Source organism: Pinus tabuliformis, chromosome 1_2 (genome assembly GCF_031772625.1).
Source record: "Pinus tabuliformis cultivar Carrire ecotype Pingquan chromosome 1_2, CPIR1, whole genome shotgun sequence".
NCBI classification, from domain to species: domain Eukaryota; kingdom Viridiplantae; phylum Streptophyta; class Pinopsida; order Pinales; family Pinaceae; genus Pinus; species Pinus tabuliformis.
The window spans coordinates 1,010,940,383-1,010,947,184 of NC_142298.1; the positions used below are offsets into that span (position 1 = coordinate 1,010,940,383).

General features: G+C 35.0%; 1 pseudogene; it reads left to right on the plus strand.

The window, feature by feature from the left end:
* Positions 1 to 356: 356 nt before the first annotated feature.
* Positions 357 to 6,182, plus strand: LOC149209532 (DNA polymerase delta catalytic subunit-like; annotated as a pseudogene).
* Positions 6,183 to 6,802: the final 620 nt, after the last annotated feature.

Consider the following 6,802-nt stretch of genomic DNA (forward strand, 5'->3'; position numbering starts at 1 on the left):
CAGGAATCCAAGCGTTTGTCACTTTGTTTCATTGGGATACTCCCCAGTCTCTGGAGGATGAATATGGAGGATTTATGAGTCCAAACATAGTATATGATTAGGATTTCTCCATTAGCAGAATTAAGTTTTTGTACCTTGATATTCATGCTCTATGGATCACTCATTTTTATGTTATAATGATATCATGATGCAGGACTGATTTCACTGCCTATGCAGAAGCATGTTTCCGATTATTTGGTGATCGGGTTAAATAGTGGATAACATTCAACGAACCTTTCATATATTGTACCCTAGGATATGATGTCAGAATTCTTCCTTCTAACCTCTGTGGTTTTCATAGACCTGATGCAGATGAAATGTACACAACGGGCCATTACATGCTTCTCACACATGCAGCTGCTGTGGAAGTATATAGGAGCAAATACAAGGTAGAGTAGTTATTCTACACACAAAAGCCTAAGAGAATTGAAGCTAACATCAGCTTTCATGATTGTTTTTTCAATTGGTCAGCATGTAGATTTATGTCAAAAGACCCCAGAGCACATAAAAATGTTGATTTATGTACAAATGGATTTACAGTGGTTAAGCTATAAACATTATGGCAATGGGAAGTGCTCTGTTTTAGGGTTTGATCTTCAAATATATAGTTGGCTGACATACATTCATGGTAAGAGATGCAACAGAGGATGCAGTTACCAGGCGTACTGCATAAAAGGCTACTATATCCGGGATCCATTAGGCCCTAACTTATGAGGCAATAGGATACCTAATTAACTCGAACCTCAGCTTACTGATGATGATTTTCCAATTGCCCATCGCAGTAGTCTAACGGGGTGACCTTTTGGCCCTGTTTTGGACAACTTTTCTAGTTGATTTTGCTCAAAATCTGTTGAAATATTAGGAAAATTGTAATTTAAAGTTATCGAGTCCCACAATTCATATATCTTGGGAAAACCTTGGGGTTTTCCAATGTGTTGAATCCATATCTGCATTCAAAAATACAATTTAAACAAGAGAACATTGTGATTTCACCATGAACCTTATAGAATAGGATAACTGGAAGAATATAATGATTAGCCTCTTTCCCAATTTGTTTTCATTGGAATCCTGCTATCCAATCTATGCTGAAATTTATTGCAATGGTAGATTCTGATAAGATGAATATAGAAATTTTGAAAACGCTACTATATTTGGATTATGCTTTACCATGTGAATTCGATATGTGCTATTTCATGATGCAAATGGAATGTTTACCCAGTTTTCACAAAAATCCCTTATCCAACTCCTTCTATAAGATCTTCCCAATTTGATGGTTGAATTTTTATCTAATATATGGAATAAAAACCTATCATCCTACTCCTTCATGATAGTTGTGAATGATGATAATTAGGCCACTTGAGCCTTCTCATTGTCTTAGCTGTCACTAAAATTGTACATCTATACTGGGTCTGAAAGAGAAATGCATACATAGACCAATAAGCCTGGCATCTATTAAGTAGCCCTACCCCTTAGACATCCCGATATAAGTTGTATTATTGGAAGATTGATATATTCTCACTATCAACTAAAATAGTTACAAAATGGCTTTTGATCCTTCTCAACATTGGTGAGGTCAGAGGACATTGCAAAATTTAATCTCCATCTAGAGTGTGTAAATAAAACACCATCGGGTGAGACTTTTGTGAAGCCAACTTTACAGAAGGTATACACTTTCTCCTTGCTTGTGATTTGTTATAACTCACAAATCTATGTAGGCTTTGGCATTTATTTGAAGCTGGATCAGGATGGGCTTATTTTTCATAGATGACTTTTTACAACGATCGCTGATACTTATTTCATTATTTACTTTTTAACCCTCACATGCTGACCATTTTCGATGATGCTAAATTTAATGCTCCTTTTCCTGTTACCTAGGACATATTACCAAAGATCCTAGAATAGTTACTGGCTGCCAGGAAAAGAGCCAAGGTAGACCTAAAGGTGGTGAACTAAGTGCTTCCTATGTTCATGTTACATGCTTGTATTTTTGCCACTTAGCATCTTAGTTTTTAACTTCCTGTAATCTTATTTAGGAGGCTAAAGATCCTTTTGAAAAGGATATCTTGGATGGCTGACAATTGGCTTTGAAGGTAATTACAGCTTTGTCAAATCTGTATTAATTATGGCTTGGACATGGAATAAAAGTAAAACTAGGTATGCTGGCGAAACGCATAAAATAGTTTTGACTGTGTGCACTTGCAGATTAGTGCGAATTTAGTTTATGGGTTTACTGGTGCCACTGTTGGGAAATTGCCCTATTTGGAGATTTCGTCGAGTGTGACAAGCTATGGTAATTTCACAGTTCTTCCATGGAAAAAAAACATTAAATCCATGGACGCCTTGATTCTCCCCTTGTTTTTCCTAGTTGTAATGTTATTGGTGCTTCTTTTACTCACAAGATAGAGATGCTTGCAATCCTCTCTTATTCTATATATGCATGTATCAGCCATTCACATTAATTATTTTTGGGCATCAATTATATCCATGTAATTCATTTCTTTCTCCTGGCATAATGTTTTGGGTATGAATTGTAATTGACAATCTTGTACAAATAAGATCGAGTTCTTGAATTGCATTAATTAGTCATGTGTACTTGTACAACTAAGATGATATGCTTAGGCCCTCTTATTATATTTTGATTACATGTCCAGTTTGATCTTTTGACACATTCTTTGTTCCATCAGACAATATCGATTTTACGTATTGTTTTAAAATTTCATATCATTAATCATCTCATTTTTTTCCACCTGTCAGGCCGTCAAATGATAGAGCATACAAAGAGGCTAGTTGAAGAAAGGTTCACAATAGTTTCTGGTTACTAATACAATGTTGAGGTAGGCTATTATTTAGCAACTAAAGGCATTTGTAACCTTTGAACTGGATCAATAATGACAGGAAGTACACATGTTGTATTGGTGATAGTTTAAGTTCTTGAAATCATAATGGGTGATCCGATCCTAACCAAGATTTCTACTGTAAAGCTTGATATTATATTTTTATATTTGAATCTAGGTTGTATATGGAGATACAGATTCAGTTATCATACAGTTTGGTGTACCAAATATAGAAGAGGCCATGACACTAGGGAGGGAAGCCTCAGATTATATTAGTGGTACATTTACAAAGGTACAGTGTCAAGAATTTTAAATATCCGTGAAGCCTCTAGAGTTGTTAATGATGTTTTTGTAGGGATGAATGTTTTAATATCACCTTTCTTTTTAAAACTAATCTTCTTTTGACATTCCACTTCCATGAGATCTTTGTAAATATGCACAGGACAAGATGATCAGTTATGCTTTTCTGTGGCTTATCTGCATCTGTTTGGTGCATCTTTGGCATCTAATTAGTGCGTTATTTAACATATGCTTTTATGCAGCCTATTAAACTAGAATTTGAAAAAATATAATACCCATACTTGTTGATCAGCAAGAAAAGATATGCTGGGTTGTTGTGGACAAAGCGAGATGCTTATGACAAAATGGATACTAAAGGTGACAAACCTAATCTTTTTGTTTCAAAGACGGGCCTTATGTTTTTGAAGGCTCAAAATGCTCTTAGAAAAATAATTTATTTGATGCCTTCTTAATTATTAAATATTCCTAATCTTTTAAATATTCCATATCAACAGGAATTGAAACAGTGCAAAGGGACAATTGCCTACTGGTGAAGAACTTGGTTACAGAGTGCCTTCACAAAATACTCATTGATCGTGACATACCTAGTGCAGTGCATTATGTCAAGAACACTATTTTTGACTTGTTAATGAACAAAATAGATTTGTCACTTTTGGTGATAACTAAGGTGAGAACAATGAATCCTTCTGCATGTTTATGACCAAATTTGTTTGACCATTTGTTACTTTTGAAATGGTGAAAATATGATAGGGGGAAGAGGAGATTTACATTGCGAGCAAGTCACTTATTACATATTCCTGGTTTCAAGTGTTAGAAGTATATACTATATACCTAGTTGGGGCAGACCATGGAAGTTTCCTTTTTAAGTCTATCATATTTCTTCTCCCTACATTCTGTACTTGGAAGGGATTCAGTCAATATTTACTACTAGCAATGGGAGGAAGAAGTGTCAAGGGAGGCTCTTATACAATTGAAGAGAATCAAAACATGACAATATATAATATATCTGCATTTCTAATCTCAACCTGAGAAAAATTGATTACTGTTTAGCTACAGCAGAAACAGATGTTTGCAGGTCATATCCTTTATCAAGGCTATCAACATATTCTTAAGGGCATTGTTGTTTGCCTGTGCTAACAATCTCTTTGTTGAGTCAGGGTCTGACAAAGACTGGAGATGACTATGCAGTCAAGGCAGCACACGTGGAACTAGCTGAGCGCATGCGGAAGGTAAATACTGGAAATAACTTCTCAGAACAATTATAATGAATGGTGCAATGCCTTTTGGTTCCATTTCAATCCTATCTCTCTATTTTTATTACTTCAGTGCATCTAAAGACTCTTGTAATATTTTTCTTTTTATTAACAATGAGTCCATTGTTGGATTTTTTAAATTGATGTCATGTTTTAAAGCCAAGTTGCCCCTGGTTTACAGAGGGATGATGCAACTGCTCCAACTATGGGTGATTGTGTTCCATATGTCATCATAAAGGCTGAAAAAGGTGCCAAGGTAATAATTAACCCCTTCTGTGCTCAGCATAAGTCTCGATATTGCACTAAAAAATGGTTATTTTAATTATTTTGTTATGTTTTATTTGGAGGCATAATTTACAAAGGGATTATGGATATAATGACTAATGTGTTTACTTGGGCTCAGGCATATGAGAAATCTGAGGATCCAATTTACATACTGGAGAATAACATCCCTATTGATCCACAATATTATCTGGAGAATCAACTGAGCAAGGTGAAAGACCAAAGCATCATCACTCGTAGTTTATGCTCTTTTTGAAAATTTCACCAGTGTTTCAAATATATCTTGATAGATAGTAATTCTTTCTAGCAAAGTGTTTTTTATTAGTGCCTGTTTTTGCTCTGTAGCCACTGTTGAGAATATTTGAGGCTATTTTGAAGAATTCAAGCAAGGAGCTTCTTCATGGTAGTCACACACGAGCAGTTTCCATATCAACTCCTTCAAATAGTGGAATTATGACATTTGCCAAGAAACAACTCAGTTGTATTGGTTGTAAAACACCTATCAAGTATTTAGTTAATACAAGTAGAGGGTGTCCTGCATGTGGTTTCCTTGCTTATAGTAGTGCACAATTGAGATTAACTATTATTTCAGTTTGGCGCTTTAGAAAGCTACTAGGGTTCATCTTTTTGATGTGGAAAAATATATGAGGTTGCATGATTCCGTGCCTGCTCTCCTTGTATGAAACTGTCTAGCTTTCTTATAATAAGAATGTCTGGTTAGGTTGCTTCATACTGAAATTCATGATGTTACCTGATTTCATGTTGCCATTGCAACAAAGAAGATCAAACACTTTGTTCACATTGCAAAGGAAGAGAAGCAAAATTGTATCAGAAAATAGTTGCAAATGGTAAGCTGGTGTTCTAATACCATTACTCTTTATTGGAGAATTTAAAGTAGGCCTTGTGTCTATCGTTCTCACCTAGATTTTCTATCATATGACACTAATATTTGATCAATGTCAGTGAGGGAATTAGAAATGCTCTTTGGTAAACTATGGACACAATGTCAGCGGTGCTAAGGCTCTCTGCACCAAGATGTTCTTTGAACAAGGTTTTTGAATGCTATATTTCAAGTATTACATTTTCGTAACATGATTTAAATATACATTATGGATGTATTTTGTAACATTTGTGTGATCATGTATTTGTTTTTAATTAATAGGATGTTTTTTATTTTTATTTTTACAATTACTATCTCTTTTATACTTACATTGATGTCCTATCCTTATTGCAGTCGTGACTGCCCAATATTTTATCGTAGGAAGAAAGCTTAGAAAGACCTAACTGAAGCAGAGGTGCAACTAGAGCGCTAGCAGTTTTTAGGATGCTGCCTGTGTAGCTTGTAATTTTTTGTATTATCGAATATTTTTGTTTTCCTGAATTTTCTCTGGTGTATGTTTCTCTAATTTAATGGACCAGGGAATTTATTTGGTCCCTGAATCAAGATGAGCATGGTTTATTTATTGTACAGTAATTGTCAAGTCCTTGTTATTTAATGTTAACCAGTACGATATACCTTTTCTCCTTGCAAATGAGATGGAGAAAAAGTCAAAATAGATACATACTTCCCAAGGCACACCCTATAAATGCAATGTGCACGCATATCTTAAATTTTAGGAGAGCACACACTATAAAACATAGATCTGCAGGCTTACATATGTATATCTAGACATGCATATAGTTGAATGGATAGATGGATGGATAGGTAGATAGAGATGGATACATAGATAGATTGGCAGGAGCAAATCTGAGCCAGAGAAGGACGCAAAAGGATAGGCACTATGCACAAAGAAGCCATCATATTTCTCCCTCTTTCAACAATTTATGCTAATTTGAAAACTTTACTGGTCATTGCATGATTTCACCCATCAAATGAATAATCCAATGATGATTTGACAATTATACCACAAAATTAAAGGGTATATATTAGAAAGGCCCTTGGAACATTTCTCCCCATCCTCAAAGCAAATTCAGAGTCCCGTATGTCATCTTCATGATACTAATTAGAACGCTTAGATGACCAGCCTTAGCAATCACGATTCACAATGATCATGAATAGAACTGAACCAACCATCTATTGATTTGCATATCAAT